Below are 24378 nucleotides of genomic sequence, written 5' to 3'. Positions count from 1 at the left end.
CCTTCTCGACACAATCATTGCAGGCTGGAGGTCATTCATCACCCGAGGCTTCACCTCCACGATTTCACAATAGCCTCCCTCACACCGAGTACATAGGGTGACTAGCCTACACTACATTCCGACCCCCCCCCCCCCCCCCAACACACACACACACACACACACACATCCTGAAAAAAGCCAAAACAACTCCTCAGGAATCTCTGCGCTCCCTAGATTGCCTCGTAAAACTTCATCTCTGCTGCAGTCTTTTGTCTGCCGAATGACGAGTCATCATATTTCATGTTTGTCAGCATAGAAGATCTTCTTGATCCGCAAAACACAGCACTTAAACCAACAGGATAAACAGGAAGCCATGCTATCTCCACCGAGAGGAACATGAAAGCAAGTGTGCCTCTTACCCTCATGGTGCATCATCACGTAACACTTCTTCTGGAAGATTTGTGACGTTTCTTGATCTATTTATCTCAAATCTTCCCTGACCATCTAAAATCTTTCAGCACACTTTGAAGACACTATGAGCTAATCAACTTGAACAACAGCTAGGTCTAGAATCGCACCAACCACAAACCAGCTCAGAATTCAACATGGAAATCAATCAAATCTACATCAAAGAAAAGAGATTCGATGACCCTCTGTCTAAACCAATAACCTCCATCATAGTATACCATTTCCAACTTAACAGTTACACAGTAACAGTTACTAGGATGAGCCTACCATGGGAGGCTGGTGGAGGTAGAAATCACAAGGACGGGCTCATTGAAATGCATGGAACCGAATGAGGAATGACATCAAACACATATGAATCATACCCATAACCATGGTTAGGACAAACAGAAAACAGATCCAAGATCAGAGCCAAGTGCCACAGTGTAACTACACCCAAAGCTGATCAACCAATATTTCTCCCTCACTCCATCTCTCTCTCTCTCACCCTATGCTGATCAATCGATCGCTCCCTCCCACCACCCCCCCTCCCTCCCTCCCTCCCTCCCTCCATCCATCCCTCCCTCACCTGCCGGTGAACCTCAACACCTTGGAGATGAGGCCCGAGGCCAAGCCGTTGACGCTCGTCTCCGACGGCGACTTGCACAGAGCGCCGTCCGACCTCCCGAGCTCGGCTTTCTTCTGCTTCCTGCGCAGCTTCCTCCTGTAGAAGGCCCCTAGCAGCTCCATAACGGCACCCTGACCTGAACGCTCAGCACTCGCCTCCAAAATGGCAGGTGGCGGACAGAGGCTGGCGGGGTTCTAGCTAGCTAGCGCCGCCGCTGGGCGAGCTCATTACGCCACGCAATTAAGCATCATTACCTCCTCCGCGTACGATAAAGCATGAAGTAAACATCCTGCCGTCCTCCCTGTGCAGAGAAGGACTGGACTAGGGGACCGGGACAAGTAACGGTGGAGTGAGGGAGGGAAGGAGGGAGGGAGGGAGGGAGGGAGGGAGGGAGGGAGGGAGGGAGGGGAGGGAGAAAGAGATAGAGATAGAGAGAGAGAGAAAGTTAGAGAGAGAGAGAGACTGGGGCCTTTATTCAATGTTCCTAGGTCAGAAATGGATTTGAACGCTGGGGGGGAATACAAACACATGATAGCATGCAGTCACACTCAGAACAATGAGGGTTCTATGGTTCCAATCACTCCTCTATGGCTCCAATCACTCCTCTATGGCTCCAGTCACTCCTCTATGGCTCCAATCACTCCTCTATGGCTCCAGTCACTCCTCTATGGCTCCAATCACTCCTCTATGGCTCCAGTCACTCCTCTTCCCCCAATTCTATCAGTCATCTTGTCTCTTCCCCCAATTCTATCAGTCATCTTGTCTCTTCCCCCAATTCTATCAGTCCACACGTGACTCCTGTTCCTGATCATGGAGCAAACCCACACCCAAGGGCAATTACATGCAAGCCAGAGAGCCACAGCGGCTATTTGAGGAGGTGAATCAATGCGTTATTATCTGTCATTATTCAGGGTGTGTGTCATTATCTGGGTGTGTCTCTGAGGGTTCCTTTCTATGGCGATGACATTGGTCTGCAAGCCTACGACAGTCCTCTGGCGACTCAAAAGAGAGAGAGAGAGAGATTTTCATATACAATAAACTAGGACACTTGGTAAGATCTAAGAATTAGATATCTGTGAAGATGACGTACCCATATCAAAGGCAGTGTTTGTGTTTGAACACACTCACATACACACCACACCACACACACACCACACATACCACACACACACAGTCTCTCTCTCTCGCCACAGGGGCTGGGTGTATAGGAAGCTGAGTGAAGTATGTAACAAAGCCGGTGAACAGCTCATTGACACCCAATTCAGCCCCTACAAAGGTGGACGGATTTCCGCGGTGTCACGTTCTCAGTCTTCCCCGGGGGACGAGGGATACTCCTGCCGACACTCCCACGGAAACCCAACCTCCGGGAATTTGGGAGCGGAGCATCAGGATGTAAGAAGAAGGGGCTGTCAAAAGTGGCCGAGAAGAAGGAGAAAAGGAGAAAACTGAAAAATGTCCGCCTTTCCCACTGAAGGGCCCGTTTCTTTGTCATCTAAGCGAAGGCCAGACAAGCCGGGTCAGGGCGTGTCTCTCTCGGAAACAGAAACCTTATCTGCATTGTGGGAACGCTAGCAAGTCTGCCTGGAATAATCTCTCTGATCTGCAAGGAAACTGAAATTGGAGAGGGGATTAGATGGCGGGGGCAAGAGGGGAGGGGTAGTTAGAGAGCAGCAGCTCAACAGGAGGAGGATGATGTGTGTGTGTGTGTGTGTGTGTGTGTGTGTGTGTGTGTGTTGTATCAACATCTGTTTTTTTTTCAGGGGGTGGGGGGGATTCCAAAGAGGAAGCAGAGAGAGGTATCGATATGATGTAGTGGTCGAAGGAATGCAGTGACTTAATGACACAAGCAGTCTTTTGTTGGTTGGACATGACCTTCGCTGCGTATGGAGGTGATAATATCAGCCATCCATCACCTGTGTTACAATAATATATAATATAATAATAATAATATATGCCATTTAGCTGACACTTTTATCCAAAGCGACTTACATTGCAGTGAGTGCATACATTTCGGTATATATGGTCCCAGCGGGAATCAAACCCACAACCTAAGCGTTGTTAGCGCCATGCTCTACCAACTGAGCCACAGAGGACCACATGTTACACTAAAACCCCAATCCTGACATCAGCATGCTGGTATGAAGAAGAAGACGTTTACTTTGTTATTATTTTCCAATAACCCCGGAAACACACACACAAACACACACACACACACACACACACACACACACACACACACACACACACACACACACAAAACACCCCTCAAAACAACATGGTGAGTAACAACTACGGAAAGACAGAGAGATAAAAGAAGGAGTGAGTATGGAGAAGGAAATATGGAGAGAGAGAGAAAAAGAGAAGGGAACTCGGGGGGGGGGGGTGAGGGGGACAGAAGGGAGGTAGGGAAGGATGGACGTGTGTATTTACACAGTGTCTGTCCTGAGTGCGTCTGACACCCAGTCCCCCGAGGGTCCGATGGCCCACTTCCTGGTTCCTGCTCCTGGCTCTATCAAAGCGAAGCCCTCTGCCCGGCCTCACTTCTCATCTGATAACAGGGGCAGGAGCCACAGGGCTGATGGGATACAGAGCACCATGGAGACACCCTATGGGGAGGCAGGCAACGACATCTTGGGAGTACTAGTACTCCATCTGTCAGGAATCTCAACTGCTTGGTCTTCAACTGCATGGTACTGTATACTATCGCTCTGTGTGTGTTACATGTGCTAACGACAGTATGCGATACCACAGTATGCGATACCAGCTCATTCACTCAATATGAACCTATAGCTCAACCAACACACCTTTAAAATCTCACAGAAAGGAATTGGCAGGCATCTACTTCAAACATTCAGACAACAGTCACCCTCTTCTGCTGGTCATGTTCTGAATCTCAGAGAAAGGACAAGGCATCTGTAGACATTGTAATGCATGGAATGGAATGAGACTACATGCATTACAATGAGCCCGTCCTCCGATTTCTACCTCCAACAGCCTCCCCTGCACTACACAACACTGCTATGGAGGTAGATTCGCCATTTCTTGGGCTTGCTCTCGTAGGAGAACCCTTTGAAGAACCCTCTTTGGTTCCATGTGGAACCCTTTCCATAAAGGGGGTACTACTCCTGTAGATGGCTTCAAAAAACAGTTCTGCATGTCACAAAAAGGGGTTTTCAAAGCATTCTCCTACAGGGACAAACCTAAGAACTCTTTTTGGTTCTAGATATCGTAAAACCTATTTTTTCCCTCAGAGGTAGCCCTGTCTCCCGTGGGCAGACTCCAGGCGTATGTGTGTAGGTGTAAGATTCCATCCTTGGTTCAGGAGCGCTTGCGTCATCCTGATTGTGTTACAGCTTGGCTCACACTTCCATCCTGGGACTCGGTCCAAACAGGAACAAACTGCTCTGATCGATGGTGTTTATCTAACGAGGAGAGGCAAAGTGAGGAGCTGACATGCATTTCAGTGATGAAACGGCACGCTAAAAGTAACAGTGATATCAAACCACGTCAGAGGACAAGCTAACCTCCGATAAGACTGATTAACAGGCTGACAAGGACACAGGCCTCATTTCTAAAAATATGTTGTTTGAAGGAAGTCAGCAACACAATATATCTAGGTTGGTCAGTTTATGCACAGTTAGATATGGATGTTCAAAGCTGAACGTAGAGAGTTGACAGTTGAATGTGGAAATTCAGAGTTCTGAAACTCTTCTAGATTTTAAAGCTCTTCTGCATTTCGTTTGATTGGATTCTTTCAGAACAAGGACACAGGAAATGTTCCATTCTGAGGGGGAGAATCCCCAGTGCTCTCTCTTGGACTTTCAAACATGGTAGGAGATCAACCATGGAAACAAGGTTCAAACTGCCAAAGATACAGATGCAAAAATAAAATAACACACACACACACACACACACACACGTATGCACAGGAGCAAAAGCTCAGTAAGCAAGTCCCTTTTCTCTCCACATACTGTACTCCCCACTGCACACCAATGAGACACCCTTCTGCTCTCACTCCACACACACACACAAACACAAACACAAACAAACACACACACACACACACACACACACACACACACACACACACACACACACACACACACCCTTCTGCTCTCACAAGCTTGTAGTGCTGCTGTGTACACAATGGAACAACATTGTCTGGGTTTCAACAGGCGGTCTCTGTGGCAACGAGGCAATTCAATAACATCCATTTATTTATCAAGACAGGGATGCAGTTGTTGAATCATTCTGTTCACTTTTAACATTCCACTGAAACGGAACCGTTGCTCTCCGAGTCTCGTGACTTTTCCACACGGGTCCATATTTGGATGAAACTCTGAGCTCAGGCCAGCCACGTATTTATAGAGTGTTTGCACAGAGCTCTGCTTGTATTTATGCACAGAAGAACACTTAAAAAGAAGTCAGAGGAGGAAAATGGAAAAATCTGTGCGATCAGTGTGGCCCTGCTCGGACAAGAGATGAGGTAGCAGGCTAAAGGATGTCCTTCCCGCAGAAACAAAACAGCACGAGTTCCTCCTGCAGGCCACACGCGAGGTCGCAAGCTAGCGTCACCACAGAGAAAGAGGATACGGTGGCACCACCACCTGCGACCAGTAAAGCCGTCACTAACATGTTATTCCTGTATCAGCGCCGTTCATTTCCTGTTCCTGTGCAGCGTGAGAGATGTGGAAGAGGAAATGGTCATCACAATGGTTCAGGAGAGGAGAGCATCACTGAGTTCGGTCCTTCCTGAACTGAACAGGAATGGCTGATATGGGCTATAAATACCCCGTCTTTACTTGCTGCCTCTCTTTCTCTCTGTCTCTTTCACATCAAAACAAAGGCTAACTAGCATAAACACTGTCTGAGTCAGAACTCTGAAGAGATGCAAAGCACCACACCCCGAGACACAAACAATACACAGTGTACACACATGTAGTCAAAACACATGTACTGCATAGAAATAGCTAGATAGATAGAAAGAAACTTCATTTATCCCTAGGGGAAATTCAGGAATTACAGACAAGCAGACACATGAGTGTGAGAGCACACACACACGCACACACACGACACGCGCACACACGTGCACACACACACTTCCCACCTGTTCTTGATGCGTAGTTTAACTCCTCCTGAACATGATCCTCGGCCTTCCCGGGAGGGTCCGTGGCTGGAGGAGGAGGAGGAGGAGGGGGGGGGGCAGAGGGAGGGCAGGGTGGTGGGCTCACCACAACAGAGGCCTGGACAGCACTCCCTGGGGGGGGGGGGAAGAGAGAGAGAGAATGAACACTTTAAAGTGTATAAGTGTATAAGAATGAGTTCCCTAGGAGAACCCTCTGGGTCCATATGTACTGAAAAATGTATGCGCTCACTGAAATCTAACTTGCTTTGGATAAAAGCGTCAGCTAAATGGCATGTATTAGATCATTAGTTGTAGCCTTCACTCTAACCTCAGTGACCTGTGACCTAAAGCCTGTTGCAACGAGTGCAAGTGTTCCCAACATTGTCTTATCTGTCAAATAAGCAACCAGGAAGTCACAATTCTCTCCCGGGGTTTCCCCCAGACATCTGCAATCAACTGACAAACATCAAAGCTACAAAGCATATTGAACCATAAAATCAACCATAAAACAATAAATTAATGACGTAAAATGTACAATCATAAATTACATAAAAAATTACAATCAACAAAAGGTGCACTTTCACACGGTATTCTACCATAACCAGTATTATACCACAATGCCATACTTAGTTAGTTAATGCACGGTATGTTGTGTGTCTGGTTTGGCACGTCATGGCCACCTGATGCCACAGGCTTGTTTGGGAAGGGAGGGTCTGAGGCAGTGCCAGACTTCACAGAAGCACTGTCCTACTTAAATGTATTTGTTGGGTTTGAAATACATTTCAAGTGTTGACATTTGGTTAGCCGATATGGGAAAACGATACTCGCAATTGGGAGAATGAAACGCTGTTGGTAAACACACCACAAACGATAATGAAAAATGATTGTGGAACACTTGAGGGTGTTCTCTCAATGTTGTCTTTACCAAGACAAGCTACTTTCCCAGTGATATTATCAGTGGTTAGGAGATATTCAGAAAACATACGTAGATAGGCAGAGACAATACAATAGTCTTCATTGTGTCCAAGAATAAAGAGTTATGTCAAGTCTAATAAAAAGGCCTTCTCATCTTTGTGACTTTCACACCGTCATCATCTTGTCACATGTCAGAATGCCCTCCAGTGGTCTTAGAGAGAAGGCATCAGACTGTGTGTGTGTGTGTGTGTGTGTGTGTGTGTGTGTGTTTGTTTTATGTCCACAGCAGAACCCATTTACTCTAAGAGAGTAGAGGAGTCTGGGTAATCTCAGCTGGGTCGGTCTGAGCAGTGCCAAAGTCCGCACTGGGTTGGCAGAACTGACCCGAGCAGCCAGAAGCGGTCTGGGAGACGTCAGACAAGACCATGGACTTTGAGCACAGAGACAGAGAGACACAGGCAGAACTTGTGATACATATGCCACTGCCCACTTCTTTTGGGTGGTTGTGTGCCTTAAAAGGCCAGGTTCTGTGTCTTAAAAGCTAAATGCTGTTATTAATGTACACTGTACCTGTACATAGAAACAGAAACACTAGAACTCAGTTTTTAACCTGTCTTCTCTTAATGCATTCATATGAATCTGATTTGAGATGGAATCTTTTACAAGAGAGACTTGAGAAAAAGAAAAAGAAATAGCTAGGTCAGCATATTGTACCATAACTGTAAGCAGGTCAATGGGAGGCAGTATTGCCTCCTAAGCCATAAGTGAAAGCCACATGATCAGTAGTTAGACATTAGAATGACATCACCCTCAGGCATTATTTCCCCCTAAATGTCCCTCTCCCTCCCTCTGCCTGCTTAAATAGGCTAATGTGATGCATGCATTTAGTTTGGCATCATCCTGCAATTCAAACTTCTCTGACTGGTTCTCATACCCCACATAGAATCACCTCAAATGACACCAAGTACCAAGACAGCCTCCTCCCCCTGTCTCATAGCATCCTTCATAACCATGAAATGACATATTTACTGTCATAGATTTACCTATCAAAGCATAATGTAACATACTGTGAAAGAAAGGAGACTAGGATATGTTATTTAAAAAGAGGCAATCTGGGATTGGTACGTACATTTTTGGACTTTTAAATTCAGAATATATGGCCATTGACTTGTGAAGAATATAACTTATAAATGCCTGATGATCTTACAGTAGTTCAACTGTCTTATCCCATCAGAACCCACAATATAGGTTTGCTTTACTCCATTGTTTGAAAGCAATGTTATTGTAAACAAACACTGTATATCCGTAGTCCTATATCGGATGCCTATAACCATGGCTGACCTTATCATATTCCCTCTTAGAAGATATATTACATCATCAAAATGACGTATGTACTCTAATGCTTATTTCCGTTTAGGAGCATGGCTATGCTGCTTAAGCTTGCTTGAACTCTATCTTGCTCTCCTGCCTGAAACAGGACATTGTTCCTAATGAATTGGCCAGTTACAAAATGTACAATATTTCAGCTACTGATCTGATCTTAAGCCAATGAGTAGCTTTGAAGGGATACGCCAATTTTCTAGGTTATTGTGTTTAATAAAATAGACATCTGTGCTCTCCTAGAAGGCTCAATTAAAAGCAGTTATTTTGTAACAAAAACTAACAAACAGAAAGCATAATCCAAATCACTTCTTTCACTTAGGCTATGGTTGTCTAAGGAAAACTGTCAAGATAATCATCTTACCTATGTACTACCATGTCAATGTGCAGAAGGCTCACTTGGATAGCATGCTAAGAATCTTTCCACATTCCACACATGCTATTCCGTGAATCCCTTCCACACTTCACCATCTTAGAACCACAATTAAACCCTGGATTTAGATGTAAGTGGACCAAAAGCAGGGTGGACAGAAACAAAACAAAACAGAACAAAATCGCTAACAGAGCCCAGTGCATTTTCAACTGAGGGCAAACATGATTCTTTTTGTCCGGCTAGGCCTACAAGAGGCTGGGAAGTATCGTGGCAAACACCAAGCCAGAGTCTCCAGACTTGGAGGGCTGCCTCCAGCCCACTATCAGTACAAACACTACCCGCTACGCTGGGACAACCTCCAGACAGCCAGGACAAGACGGGGGTTTCTCTGCCTGATGAAGGGTCAGGCTGGGGTGTTGACACAGCACTCCTGGTATTAAACCTGTGCTTTGGCATCTTTCACTGCTCTCTCCTTCCCCTCAGGAGAAAACCAAATAAACAAAAGAGAGCTAACTAGACTGAATTCCTTTGAGTGAGAGACTGAAAGGAAGGGAGGGTGTGTGTGTGTGTGTGTGTGTGTGTGTGTGTGTGTCTGTCTGTACGTCTCTCTCCATCAGTAAGTCGAGAGTCAAGTCATCATAAACAAAATGCAGCAGTACACTCTCAGAAATAAAGGTTCTAGTTGGTACCAAAAAAGGCTTCTTCATTCAACCCTTTGTTAACCCTCTAGGGTTCCATTTAGAACCCTTTTGGGTTGAACCCTTTCCACAGAGAGTTCTAAAAGGAACCCAAAAGGGTTCTACATAGAACCCAAACGGGTTCTTAGAAGGGTTCCCCCACAGGGATAATTGAAGAACCCTTTTTGTGTAGCAACTAGCAAGGCTTGTATGGCTGACTGACAGTATGACTGCCCTGCCCTCACCCTGCCCTCACCCTGCCCTCACCCCTCCCTCACCCCTCCCTCCTCCAACCTCACCATCCATCCTCCACCCTCACCCCGCTGAACACATGATCTCTGTTCACTTCTCCTAACATGGATGGCTTCCACATAAACTGCACCCTATCTAATCTCCTCTGACATTTTCACACAAAAAAAACTATTGAGCAACTAAATTGTTCATGTTCAAAAATATGTTCTTTCTATTTCCTGAGTCGAGAGTAAAATGTCAGCATTGTCTGTCTCTCACCCCTGAATAGAAGTCTTCTCTCTATTCTTCATCTCTGTCATATTAACATATTTGCGGAGTGCAATTAAAAGAGGACAACAGTGGTGGAGGAGTGTGTGTGTGTGTGTGTGTGTGTGTGTGTGTGTGTGTTTGTGGGGGGGGGGGGGGGTCTGAGTGTGTGTGTGGGTGGGGGTGGGGGTTGGTGGTGCCCGCACTAACCTTTTGCTTAAGCATACCCTTCAACATTCCATGCATACCAAGCCACCTCAACGACGGGATGACCTGGGTGGTACCCATGGCAACGGGGCAAGCACGCTTGCCCCACCGCTGGTCCCCCACCACCCCCACCCCCACCCCCACCCTTAGACTGTCGGCCGTGACGTCTGAGCCTACGTTACCCATCAGCACATCCTGTTTGTAGTCCTAGCCAGCACCTAGCCAGGCTACCTACTATCACAGAGCCAACACTGTCACTGTCCTACTGAAACAAAGCATTGACGTGACGCAGTATGCCTTGACATTAGCTAAAGTTAGACCTATGAGTCAAATGTTGCCAACTCTAATGAGTGTTTAATTTGTGAGTCACAGCTGTGAAAAGGTTGTGGACGTGTGTAGCATGACCGCATGAAGCACACAATGTGTGGACTAGGGTTGTCATGACTTAACATTTAAAGCAATCTCTACACACCCATCTATTTGACACAAACAGGGTGATCAATGAAACATATAATTGGATGTCACACAAGGTATGCCAAGAACACATTACTCATTGAAAAAGTGTTTTATAAACCAGATTGACTCGTTACAGGAATGCAAACGTCAAACCAGTATACACCATGGAACCATGGGTTCCTCTGGGAGGCTGACAGCCAGGATGGGTCAGGGATTAAATTAGCAAACATCTCTTTTCTCTGAGGATCTGGAGCTACAAAAAAAGAGAAAATAGATAGAGCAAACTTCCTCCATTTCGGTTTCTCTCTCTCTCTCTCCCCCCCCCCCCCTCTCTCTCCCGACTCTTCAGGGGGCAACCCCTTAGCCAATCATAAGAGACACAGCCAGGGAGAGTGGAGCTGTGCCGTTGTCAAGGAAGCAGCAATGTAATGACCCTGTAATGACTTCCACCAGAGAATCACACTTGAGCATTTTTCTCAACATTGCCCGACTCTGGACAAAAGGCCACCACGAGAGAGGGGAAATGAGTAGAGAGATTGAGAGAGAGAGAGAGAAAGAAAAAGAGAGAGAGAGAAAGGGAAAACAGCCCCTCTCTAATGAATACTCAAACAGATAGAATTGCGTTCAGCTGATATTTTGTTAATCCAATGAGTTTTTTTTTGACAGGGCTTGAATCCCTTTCAGATCTGAGAAAAGTGGTTTAAAAGTGTTCAAAAAATGCTGTTTGTTATTGTGGTTGTCTGAACATGTCACCTACATACTTGCCCTGGTCACAGAGAGAAAGGGTGCCATTAGAAAGAGAGAGAGAGAGAGAGAGAGAGAGAGAGAGAGAAATGGTGAGACATTCTTTGAGCTGACATGAAGAATGGAAAACAACAGAGAGATATTGGATGACAGAGAGAGTGAGAGAGAGAGAGAGAGTGATTGAGAGAGCGAGAGAGAGAATACAGAGACAGAGCCAACCACACAAATAAACATAGCAGATAAAGACAAATGCACATTCCAGATGACAGTTCATAAATCAAAAAACTACCAGAAACCATTATCTCAACAAACTCCATATCCCACCTTTCCTCATGACCCCACACGTGACATGATAGCAGGCGTGTAGTGTTGAGCTGGGTGGACGCGGGCCACACTCAAACACCACTTAGCCACATTCTAGATAGATGACTCAGCTGCATCAGTTCATTCATCCATCCTCTCCCACCCGTCACCTCCCTCTCCCTCTCCAACCCTCTCTCTCCCTCTCCAACCCCCCCCTCTCTCTCTCTCTCTCTCCCTCTCCAACCCCCTCTCTCTCTCTCTCCCTCTCCAACCCCCTCTCTCTCTCTCTCTCTCCCTCTCTCTCTCCCTCCCTCTCCCTCTCCAACCCCCTCTCCCTCTCTCCCCCTCTCCAACCCCCTCTCCCTCTCTCTCTCTCTGTCTGTCTGTCCGTCCCCCCGTCCGTCCCTCCCTCTCATCCCCCCGGTCAGCAGCCGTCCCCCCATCCCTCCCGACTGTCTGCCAGCTGACTATCAACACAGAGCAGGAAGCAACAGTAACAACGACAGAGCACTTCAGCCCAGGCACACTGTAAACCTAGTCCTATTGTTCCAACCACCCCGCTTCTCTCTCTCCGCTCGATATGGAAGTAGTAATCTCTCCCTCTCCCTCTCTCTCACACTATAAACCTAGCCATGTTGTTCCAAGCACTCTCTGCTCGATATGGAAGTAGTAATCTCTCTCTCTCTCTCTCTCTCTCTCTCTCTCTCTCTCTCTCTCTCTTTCCCCTCTCTCCCCCCCCCCCCCTCCTCTCCTCTCCTCTCCCCCCCCTCTCTCACACACTTATAAACCTAGCCATGATGTTCCAAGCACTCTGCTTGTCTCTCCGCTCCATATGGAAGTAGGAGGCCGAGGCAGAGGCCTTGTCTGGAGGGTACGGTATGGTTGTACAGTGGGCTCGTCATTTACAGAGGTCTATTTCATCAAATAAAACCTCCCCTCAAATCCCCATGTCCTCTCACAGCCTAGAAAGGGCCCCGAGGAAGGGGGCCGCGTTGCCGATCGGGGTTTAGCAGACCCTTGAGTATAGCCATTGCCTCTCCTCCGGCACTCTGCCCTCCTCATTCAACTGCGATTAGGGTAAACCTCCTGTTTTTGAACAGTGGCTTACTCCTGACAAGAGGTAAATGGCCAGCGGTAAGCTGGATCAGTCCGGAGCGGGCCCTGGCTGAGGGCCCAACAGAACCGAGGCCGGCATTCCCAGAGGTCCTGAGGGGATCAGGACCGGTAGACCACTCACAGGAGAGAGAGAGAGAAAGAGAGAGAAAGACGTTGGAGGAGAATCGGCAATACAGAGGAGAAGTGACGAGCCTCCACTGCACAGGCCCTGGCTGCATTGAAAGGGGAAATAGAGGAACAGATATTGACCAATGATACAGCATCATCAAGGATGAGCTCATCTGATAGAGAGCGACTCCGCTTCCTGGGTCTGAAACCTCCAGTCACAAACAGGCAAGGACACATTTGCATTCAGCTACAGAGATTCAGGGCTAAACAAAACTGATGCAAAGCAAAAACAAAACCAGAAAGAAAGAAAGAAAGAAAGACTGTTTATTTGCCATGCAATCAATTCTCATCAGAGATAAGGAAAACGTTCCACTTTGATAGACAAGCTTGAAACAGCAGGTGCAGTCGAGGTGCAGCCGGAATCACCTTTTAAAATGTGGGAAAGCAGCCACTTTGTTAAAAAATGATTAAATGCATTTTAGGCCATACTGGCTTTCAGTAGCATGCATAAAACATTAACCCTGACTTCCATAACACCTGACTTCACAACAAGGAAACAGATGGTAATGATTATTCTAGCTAATCAAGGTTAAAAAGCCAACCGTGAGGTGGAGGGTTACATAAACACACACAGCACTTACCTTCGTCACTCGGGGGGGATCAGTATCAATCAACAGGTGACACACACATGCTTCAGTGTCCAAGCCTCAGCACTGGTGCTGCCAACACAACAGAGTTCCCTCGCTGCTCTCCTCCACAACGCCCCAAGCAGGCTAGTGGTGTTAAATCCCTCAACACACACACCTGCTGCTGCACACACAGCAAAGTCTAACTCTCACCAACAAAGGGTGAAAGAGACTAATTTTTTTTCTCTCTCTCAACAGGCACTTAGGAGCCACAAGAGTGAGTTCAAATTACTGCCCTTCCCCTAGCCAATAAGAGGAGCCCCAGGGGCCGAATGGAGCCTATGGGGATGATGTCACAGAGCAGGTTCCACTAGTCCTGCCCTCAGAGGTAGGGAGGGCTAGAGGGGGAGGGAGGGAGTAGCTCTGGGGCTCCTTTACCTCCTACCAGCCCTGGGGCTGTCGGTCATAATAACAGTCTCACCCACACACCCATACACCCACACACCCACACCCACACCCACACCCACACCCACACCCACACCCACACACACACACACACACACACACACACACACACACACACACACACACCTCTCCTTGATGCTGACACATGAGAGGGAATTCTGTTTGTATGGTGTTAGGCTAGCAACAGGTCTATAGGGAGGAGGGGAGAGGATGGGAGGAGGGGAGAGAGAAAGAAAAAGAGGGCGAGAGAGCGAGGGGTGAGGCAGGGAGAGTCGTCTTTAGTCCTCAGCAAACATTCTTGCTCTTCTTTTTCCATCGCTTAGCTGGAAAGCATCTCAGGAGGTGAACAATGGAAACCACAGGCTGGGAATGCATTTCATCATTCCGTCTTCAAATGGGAGGTGTACCTCAGATATACTCATCATCACACAATGACCTAAATGACTGAAAGTCACGTAGAGTATTTCCTCCAAAATTCCACCATGTCATAGGGTGGTGCACAACACAATCAGGTCAGATGACCATATCCTCAATCTGTGTGTCCACAAACCAGGTGAATCACACTGACCCCCGTCACAGAAGCACAAACCAGGTGAATCACACTGACTCCCGTCACAGAAGCACAAACCAGGATGAGATCATTCAGCGTTCCCCTATGTTAATCATCGCTAGCAAACATGTTTCTAGAAGTGATCACGGTGTTTGAGGTTGAACTTCCCTCTACAAAACGCCAAAGCGCAGGTGTAAAGTCATACCAGCCAGGTGGCTGAAGTCTCAACCATACGCCAAGTGTATTGTTTACCTACGGAGCTCAATACACCTGTCCTGTCCCACCCACTCCTATCCTGCACCTGGCTCTGGAACATAGAAACGTCCTCCTCCATCCCTGCCCACTCCAATTAACACAGCCCAGAAAGAGAGTCTGAGAAAGAGTCACAGCCCAGAAAGAGAGTCCCTGGCACCTTGAGGACATATCCTGCATAGAATGGAACAATGACCCTTGATCTGTGGCAGATGAATTTATTTACCCCAGGCTTAAAGCATTCTTTTGATCTGTCTTTTTGAAGAAGGCCGGTACTTCCTGGACCCAGATTAAACCCAGAATCTCCATTGACGATGCATTAACTCTAGTAGTAGGCTTAATTTGGGTCCAGAAATCCGGCCCATAGAGCTGCGTGTGTTCCACTCTCATTGATCCTGTCCCTGTCCACAGAACAGTGCAAGGTGAACAGTTCATATACTGTTATTATAAAACCATGCAACCATTACATGTGTCATTAAATAAGGATGAGTTTATGTTACATAGTTTAGACACTGTAAAACATGGCAGACCGCCTGAGGATGGAACTCGCGGGAGAACAACTGGTCTTATCTTACATAATACTATTCTGTTGCTCAAATATGTTACATTTCACTGAGCCAATGTTTCAACTGCCCTCTTAAAGATAGATAGACAGACAGACAGACACAAGACAGACTGACAGACAGACAGACACAGACATCAGACAGACAGAATAAACAGACAGACAGACAGACAGACACAACAGACAAACAGACAGACAGACAGACAGACAGACACAACAGACAAACAGACAGACAGACAGACAGACATCTTGATCTCCAGAGTGTCACCCCCCTCCCCCACCCCCCCACGGGGACAACTCGAAAGAACACAAACAAACAACCAGTCCTTGTCTGGGCTCTCTGTCCCCTTCTTCGCTCAATTAGCTCTTGACAGCCAGCCCCTCCAACCACAGTCAGGGCTAGCGTCCCTCCCTAGCCTCGCCCCCTTAGTCAGGCAGAAGTAGGAACCTCTCTACTCCCTTAATGGCTGCCCTTTGTTTATTTTTACACACGTCAGGTTTTTTTTTCTTCTTTCAGATGTGGCCACCGGCGGGCATTGCCCTGTGGCAAAGGGTCTGGTAAAGACTGTGGGGATCTCACAACCTGGTGGTCCGAGAGGGAAGAGGATAACTGACAACCTGGACAGAGATTCACTAGAGAGCTAACAAGTCATATTAGCGGTCGATGCTACTGTGGTAACTGGTTCCTGCTCAGTGTAATGGATCAGGAATGAGTGGTGTTGGATAGCGGTGCTAGCAGTACTAAAGGCCTGACATAAAATAGCATGCGAAGAGTATTTACCTCCTTTAAAACCAGTGGTTGACTTGAAAGTCTTCAAAAGGACACTTTTGTTGAATTCTAATTTTGTTGGATTCTAAATCCTAAGTACCTTCATGCTCTCAAGTTGGGTGAATGAGTGCAATGCTATCTCTTCAAACTATGTTCCTATGTTCTGCTATCTCGGTCACGGCCAGGTCTCCGTTGGAAAAGAGGCTCTTGGACCTCAATGACACTTCCTGGTAGAACAGAGGTTAAAGGCCGAGTGCTGAATGGCCATGATAAAATCGGTAGCGATCAAAGAATAAGATGGCATGATAAAGAACGTTCAGTGAAGAGCCTTTGGTCCAAACGAAGCTTAGATCCATAAAGGTTATTAAATTATTCCATTAAATTCATAAAGGTTGAGCACTGGCCTTTGCTCTACTTAGCTATTTTAAGTTTTGTTACTTTACAAGGATATGCATATATGCTTGCCACCATTAGAAACATTACTGTAGCACGTTACAGTTTTAAAGTTTTAGTTTTTAGTTTAGTTTATTTGATAACTTAAAAACAAGATACACATGCAAAATGATGCACTTCATCAAGGATAAAAGCACCAAAGTCTACAACTTATTTCCAATTGTGGTTCTCTTCCATGATGGCACTAATCAAGTTTGGCATGATTGGCAGATAAACCATCTGTTACGCATCCATACATACTGTCCTGTCCCAGTCTATAGGGAACACACAGTACAGACCTGGAGTCAAGAACAGAACAGCTGTTCAGTCAACTGTCTCCTCCAGCAGCACCATGTCTCATTAAATCTTAACTAGACCGGCTTCCATCTTTAAACATGCAGCCATATGTTAAGTCATTACTTGCCATGTGAGTCGACGACAGCTTAAAGAACCACACACACTTCAAAACCTGCTACGTCGCCACTTACCACTTCCAACACCCAACCCCAAACACCAAACAATAGGCATACAGTGTATTGGACACCCGTTGGCATCTTGCGTGGGTTTTATATTATCAAGGTCAGATATTAACATTTGACACTAAACGAATAGGAGTGCTTGCCACTCGATGATTCAGTTACATCTGTCAAGTTGGGTCACATTTGATTGGTCTGAACGCGCTCACTGTTATTGTCTGTGTGTGTTTGGCCTGTGTGTGTGCGCGTGCATGTGTGTGTGTGTGTGTGTGAGAGAGAGTGTGTGTATGTGTGTGTGTGTGAGAGAGAGAGAGAGAGTGTGTGTGTGTGTGTGTGAGAGAGAGTGTGTGTGTGTGTATGTGTGTGTGTGTGTGAGAGAGAGAGAGAGAGAGAGAGTGTGTGTGTGTGTGTGTGTGTGTGTGTGTGTGTGTGTAGCTAATAACAACAGGTGAGAGGCGGAGACGGTTGGCACCTAAGCCCAGTCTTACAAGGCATTGTTAAATATTGACAGCATTCCTGAGTGTCACATTTTGGAGTTAGCTCCCTCTGTTCTTTTGGCATCCGGCACTAGGGAACTAACTCAAGCCCTGTGGAGAGAGCGAGAAATAGCCGAGCCTAGCAGCAGGGCTGCGTTCAGTGTGAGTGCAACCCAGGTTCGGTTTCCTTTTACCCTGCGTTGAGTCTCAGAGTTCAGTTGACCCCTTGACCCCCCTGACCAGTCTCCAGACCTATAGACTTATAGAGTGGGTGACCGAGGACAGGAGGAGGGCAGGTGCATGGAGCCAGACGTTAACTCCTAGGGTTATCAAAGGTCAATCCAACTTTATACCCGTGTTGGCGGGGCGGGGTCAGGGTTCAGCGTGATAAGGACCTGTTGTCAAAGCATTGGGAGCACACAGTGAGATAATATGGAAGGAGAGAGAGAGAGAAAAGGGGGGGGGGGGTGGACAGAGAGACAAATGGAGAGACACAGAGGGAAAAGAAAAAGAGGAAGAACAAGCGAGAGAGACAGAGAGAGACAAAGGGAGGGAGAGAGAGAGAGAGAGAGAGAAAGCGAGAGAGTGAAAGGAGAAGAGAGAGACAAACAGAGAGAAAAAGAAGAGAGTGAGAGACAGGGAGAGCACTGGGGACAGGCCATCTCATCCACTGTAGTGTACACTACCAGCCGTACTTGATAGAGATGCTCTTTTTGTAAAGACCCAATCAACTACTGCATGTTAGCCTGTTAGCTACGTGCTAGCAGGACGCCACGTACCTGTCTGGATCACTACTGGTGTCTGTGTTCCCATCCATCCCCAGGCGAGGGCCAGCAGCCAGGCCTGCTGCTCATGTGTCAAAGAGAGAACGTGCTACTGCAGTCTCTCCTCACAATAGGCTTAGCCAATCAGTAGCAGAGATCGGATCTGTCGGGGAGGCCCGGAGAAAATCGTGCACGCATCACCCGCTGATGAGCAAGGAGCACATGCACACGACCAAAGCATCCAAAGAGACTTGAAATCCAAAGTGGTATGGAATATTCCCGGGCTAGCCCTTTAGCTTAGGCCTATGTTGGTTCCACTGAAACAGACTGGTCTCTGTCTGGACGAGCGATGGATCTCTCAGATGACCAGGGAAGATACAACCCAACACTGTACACACTGTACCGTACGCCAGTACTTACAGTTTAGAAGTTGAAAGCATAGCAATTAGTACAGATCTCCTATCTTGAGTAATTGCCACTCCTCCTCTCTCCCTTTCCTCCCCCCCCCCCACATCCACGCCACCTTCTCAGAGTGCTGTGTGTGTCTGAGCGAAGTCCTGGGGTTGCGTAACTCCTCCGACTTCGACGTCTCTCTCTTCCTGCCCTCTGCCTAGTGTGGGGAGCCGTCAGTGGGCTGTGTAGAGCTGTTCTCTAGGCTGGAGAAAACAGCAGTTCTGGTCCCGGCTAGCACTTTTGTCAGGCTACCTACCTACCTAGCTAGCTACCTGACTCCCAGCCCATCCAGGTAAAGCTGTTTGTTCTGGGCTTAGCAGAGTCAACACTAGCCCAAGCCTACTGCAGCAGCACCAGACTAGACAGTGGACTTTGCCAGAGGAAGGAAAGCTCCTGTCTCCTTCACTTTCTGGCTAACTTCTCCTGAACTCTGGACCTAGATGCAAATGAGCATCCTCTGTGGTCAGACAGACAGGCGGTGCTTTCCCCTCCCCCCCCCCCCCCTCCTCTTCTTCCCACCCTTCCCTTCCACTCCACCCTCCTCTCCTCCCTCCCCTCTCCTATCCTCTTCTCCTCCCCTCCCCCCACCCCACTCTCCCCTCCTCCTGTCCCTTGTCCTCCCCTATCCTCTTCTCCTCCCCTCCCCTCTCCTACCTCTACCCCCACCCCACCTCCTCCCCTAGTCCAAACATACCTGAGGGTGAGATGCATGTCTGTCTGTCTGCTCCACCAGGCAGGCAGGTGAACCTGAGCCCCAACTCCCCCCCCCCCCCTCCTCCTCCCCCCGGGTTAGACAAAGCCAGGTGCGGGACAATGGCGACCATTATGGCCCTTTTATTAGCCAGAAGAAAAGCCCTAGCCTAGCCTGTGTGTCTGTGTGTATCCAGCCCCGGGGTTGGAGGTTGGAGGGACAGAGTCTCTCTGTGTGCTGGAGAGGTCTTTGTGTGTCTGCTGCTTAGACTGACTAACTGACAGACAGAGCCAGGCGAGACCACAATGGACAGACAGACAGACTGACCCTGTTAGTCTGGGTTACAGGGCTGACCCCTGTTGCTTGGGTTACAGTACCTGTGTTCAAGTGTGTGGTCATAGTAATATTGTGCTGTGTGGTCTTAACACGTGCGTTCATACTCCCTCCCTCCCTCCCTCCCTCTCCTTCTCTCTGTGTGAGTAGCAGTGCACCATCCAGGATGATACCATGCTGTTGCTGCCATAACTCCACCATACTGTGGTCTTTGTTTGCTGTTGATGACAGCAGTCAACCCAATGGGCAGTATTCACAGCTCACTTCATGGGAATCCTCCTATGGAGTGTTCCCTCTAGAGGACAACACAGAGCACTACATGACTGAACTGAGACTTTAAAACAGCCTTTTTTAAGAGCTTTAAGAGTTACGTGTGTGTGTATGTGTGTGTGTGTGTGTGTGTGTGTGTGTGTGTGTGTGTGTGTGTGTATGTGTGTGTGTGTGTGTGTGTGTGGATGTATGCGTGTGTGTGTGTGTGTGTGTGGATGTATGCATGTGTGTGTGTGTGTGTGTGTGTGTGTGTGTGTGTGTGCGAACTCTACCTATTTTTACACTCCCCGGGGTGTCAAGCATGTCCACAATGCTGCCGTTGAGGAGATAACCAAGAGAGGCCTGCTGGGTGGACAGCCACAGTCTCCCATTGACCCTACAGACTAGGCCAGAGCAACACCCCCCTCTCCGCCTCCACCGTTATCTGTAAGTGCTGAAGCATGACCACTATAGACATCAGGGAGGTATGAGACAATAAGCTGGTAACGTTAGAGGGGGTGAAGTCGCTTGCTGTGGCAGCCCGATACTGTTGTTAGTTTACACAGCGTACAAGTGTACTCAAATGGATACCACACGAACCCCTGTCTGGTCATAAGTACCACAATGCCACAACTGGGTAAAAAAATAAATAAAGAATCCTCTATGAAACATGAAATCTTGAATGGGAGATAGAAGGAGAATGGGGACAGACAGGCAGACAGAGGAGGGACATACAGAAGGCCGTGGCTGGGTATTTGACTGTTTACCTGCGGATGGTGAGCCGGAGGGTCTTGTAGGAGCCTTTGACCAGCGAGATGGCCTCCTGTCTGAACCCACTCAGCTCCACGTCGTTGATGATCACCACTTGGTCGCCAGGCTGCAGAGGGTGCTCCAACTGGTCCGCCTTCCCACCTTCCTCGACCTGGGAAAGCGCACGCACGCACGCGCACACACACACACACACACGCGCACACACACACACACACACACACACACACACACACACACACACACACACACACACACACACACACACACACACACACACACACACACACACACAGAGAGAGAGAGATACTGTTAAACTTCACAGCACAAGCTGCTTCATTAGCCATAGGCTAATTAGCCATTAGCTAACCCGACACCGTCTATTGGAACTAGTAAAGCATGAAGGAGCAAGAGGTCTCATTTCATGAGCATATACGACAGCTAAGTGCTGTTGTTAAGCCCAAGGAGCGGCCAAGAGCCTTCAACCCCCCCAAACTCTTTATAGTCACAATCAAAGTGCTCAATGGTTGCGTTCTTTATTAATCAGACCTTGTTATTCTAATGTACATACCAGTGGAGGCTGGTGGAGGTAGACATTGGAGGACGGGCTCATTGTAATGCATGGAATGGAATGAGGAATGGTATCAAACACACCTCATTCCATTTCATGCATTACAATAAGCCCGTCCTCCGATTTCTACCCCCACCAGTCTCCGCTGGTACACACTCATCCTAGAGTTAATACCTAATACCCCTCATATAGAAAACTTACAAATCTAATTCACTGCATACCGTAGAGCTATTCATCTTCATAACAATGGCATAAAGCTGTCAACTCATCATAAAGAGTCTTAGAGAGCCATCATCATCGCTATTCATGAATCAAACCATTCATAAAGCGATTACTGAGTGCACTCTTGTTGGGTGAATAAATCAACCCATTTGTTGTAATTGAGATACTATTATGACATGTGACATGCTTTTGGTGGATGGCAGTTGGTGCCCTATAGCCCTGCAGGTTAGCCACATTGCTTTCATGCTCCAATCATTTCCTTGGGAAGATTAGTGGGAGAGTGGTTATACATTCTCCAGTGGCACTTCACACCCGAGTACGGGATGTGGAGGCCGCAATGTCACCCCTCATTATGGCTGCTTTGGAGATCAGCCCCGGCTGTATCTGTGGAGAGGTGATGACAGGAAGCACATGGTTGGGGTAACGTTGAAGTCATTCCCCAGGGAAACGGGGAGATTAAGATTTATAGGAGGGCTGTGTAAAAGGACTCATGAGGACCAAACAGTGAAATTCATCAGAGCATATCAAATTGGTCGTCAAATAAAAGCAGATAGAAGAGTCTATATTTTTGGGAAATGAAGTCAGAATATAATTCTCTATCATCTTCCATCATAAAAATAGGGTTAAGCAAAGACTTTTACTTCTGGTCAAATATATGGAAAAGCGTCTCAGAAAACATCTACCAGAAAAAGTATTTAAAAGTGTTTAGACAACCATCAAACCTCGGTCAACTAATATCAACACTTACATTTTGTTTTGCATAAATGGTTTGGCTTCTGTAAGTTTCTGTAAAATTGCCCAGTCCCCGGGTCATTCTGTTACCAAAAACCCACATAAGTGTAAGGTCGGTAACAGAATGACCAAATCAAATCGCTAAAGGAATTACAGGAATTGAATTGGCTACATTCACTTTTTGTACAGGTTGTACAGAACCTAAAACGGTTCTTTGGCTGTCCCTGTTGGGAGAACCCTTTGTGTAGAACCCTTTTGGGTTTTGGGTTTTAAATCATGCATTTCTGTAGGGAACACATTGACTATAATCATTCTGTTACTGGAATATAATCCACTTCCCTTACTGATATCTTTACACCCCACTCTTTCTATTAATTTGGAGCAGATATTTAACCGAGTTTAATTAGAGTTTTGGGGAAACATGGTTACATAAAAAGCCCAGGGAGATTTATGGGCATTCTGTTAGCAGATGTTTAATGTGCTAAAAAAGTAAATGTGTTGGGGTTTTTTCGGTGGGAATTGTTAGAAGTAGTCCGTGCACATAGAGTTCAACTTTGCTATCAAGGGTTTTTGTTTGGCATACGTTTGAAAGTGAAAAATCGAGTTTCAACAGTGAATCTGTTACAGTGGAATTGCCCAGTAGGCTGTTTTCTCTCCTCTTTTCCTCTGCCCCAATGTATGTCTTAATACCCTGAATGAAATGACCATGGTCAACCATTAAGATATCTCATTAGAGGATTATTCATCCTTTTGGGGGAACAAAAGACTTTTGATTCTCCTATCCTCTAAATCTTCTCTTGACAATAGGCTTACATGTACTGTACAATAGTAGTCTCAGAATCGCTACCATTCAGGCCTTACTGGAAGAACGCAACTAAGAACTACTGCCAACCCCTATTGGCCCTCCGACCGAATCCAAAAAACTGGAAATATTTGGAATAATCGGAGAAGCAGGCATAGCTTTTTCAACACTTTCTTAAATGGTAAATGGTTGTACCCCAGAGAAAAGGCCGGGGGAGATTTGCTTAACTTAGTGGCCAAAGGGCCTGAAAAGGAGGCTTTGATTACAGATGTGCTGCCAAGGCCCCAGACAATGACGCTATTAATATGGACTCTAACAAAAAGACTAATTCTCTTGACCTTTCCTTAACCCTCGCTTCCACGAGTCAAAGGGCATGCCGACAGCATCTCCAAGTGCTAATACAACTGTAAACAATATGGGGGCTTTCAGAAAACAACCCCATAAAAGAACATCTTTAGAAAAGAAATCAACGAAAAATCAGTATTCTGTCAACATACAGTGAGTGTTTGGATTTGCTATCTATTTTTTTTTTTCCACCTCTCCCTCTTCTTTTGTTGCTTTTCAGACTGGCCCGAGCTCTTGCAAATTCCGTTGCTGACATTCCTCTTTTCTCACTCTCATTCTCTCTCTATCTTGGACCCCTGCCAGAACCCTGGGCTACATTCCGTATTGCACTCTTCTCTGCTTTACAAGAGGAGGCGTGGGGGGGCTGGAGAGAAGAGGCAGTGGGCCTGGAAGCAGCCTTGGATGTCTGCCTGTTGTCTTGTCACATTCAGAGCTCATTCCTTGCTTCAGCCCGTCCATCCCTGACTGGACTTCCAGCAAACCATCAGCAGAACTAACCCTCAAACAGACCACCGTGGTCACTGTCTCAACGGTTGCCTCCACTGCTCTCCCCCCTCTCTCTCTGTGGGTTTGGGGGCTATAGGTCCAGCCAGTCTTTGTGTGTCTGGCCCAGCAGAGCCGCTGGTGGTGACATAGCTGGGCCACATCCCTGCAGTAAAGCAGATTAGTCTCTGAAGCGCTGAAAGGATACGCTCAATAACATTTCCACCGCCACTACCACACAACGAGTGTCGGTCCCCAACCCCTCCCCTCTCCACCACACGTCTGGCATAGTTGACAGGGAGCTCCGGCTCAATGCCTCATGGTAAGAATGTGCCGGATGCCCAGATCCACTTTGAATGCCCTGCAGAATGATGCTGTTGCCTTGTCATGCCATGGCTGACATC

The 24378-nt window shown here is 47.2% G+C and overlaps 1 protein-coding gene across 2 annotated transcripts in view; it reads right to left on the bottom strand.

Moving 5' to 3' along the window:
- The window catches only part of shroom3 (shroom family member 3), a 39574-nt gene extending 18624 nt beyond the window's left edge, over window positions 1-20950 (bottom strand). Inside the window, exons 1-2 of one of the 2 annotated variants that reach the window (XM_083670159.1) lie at window positions 20819-20950; window positions 6159-6308 (exon numbers count right to left, since the gene is read on the bottom strand). The gene's annotated coding sequence lies outside the window, so the exon portion shown is untranslated. Of the gene's footprint in view, window positions 1-1012; window positions 1130-6158; window positions 6309-20818 lie in introns of those variants that run through there. The other variant, XM_083670158.1, reaches the window with a different exon arrangement.
- Between the last annotated feature and the right edge of the window lie 3428 nt (window positions 20951-24378).

This window comes from Argentina silus (assembly GCF_951799395.1).
Source record: "Argentina silus genome assembly, chromosome: 5".
Classification (NCBI taxonomy): Eukaryota; Metazoa; Chordata; class Actinopteri; order Argentiniformes; family Argentinidae; genus Argentina; species Argentina silus.
This window is presented reverse-complemented; position numbering and strand designations above follow the sequence as displayed.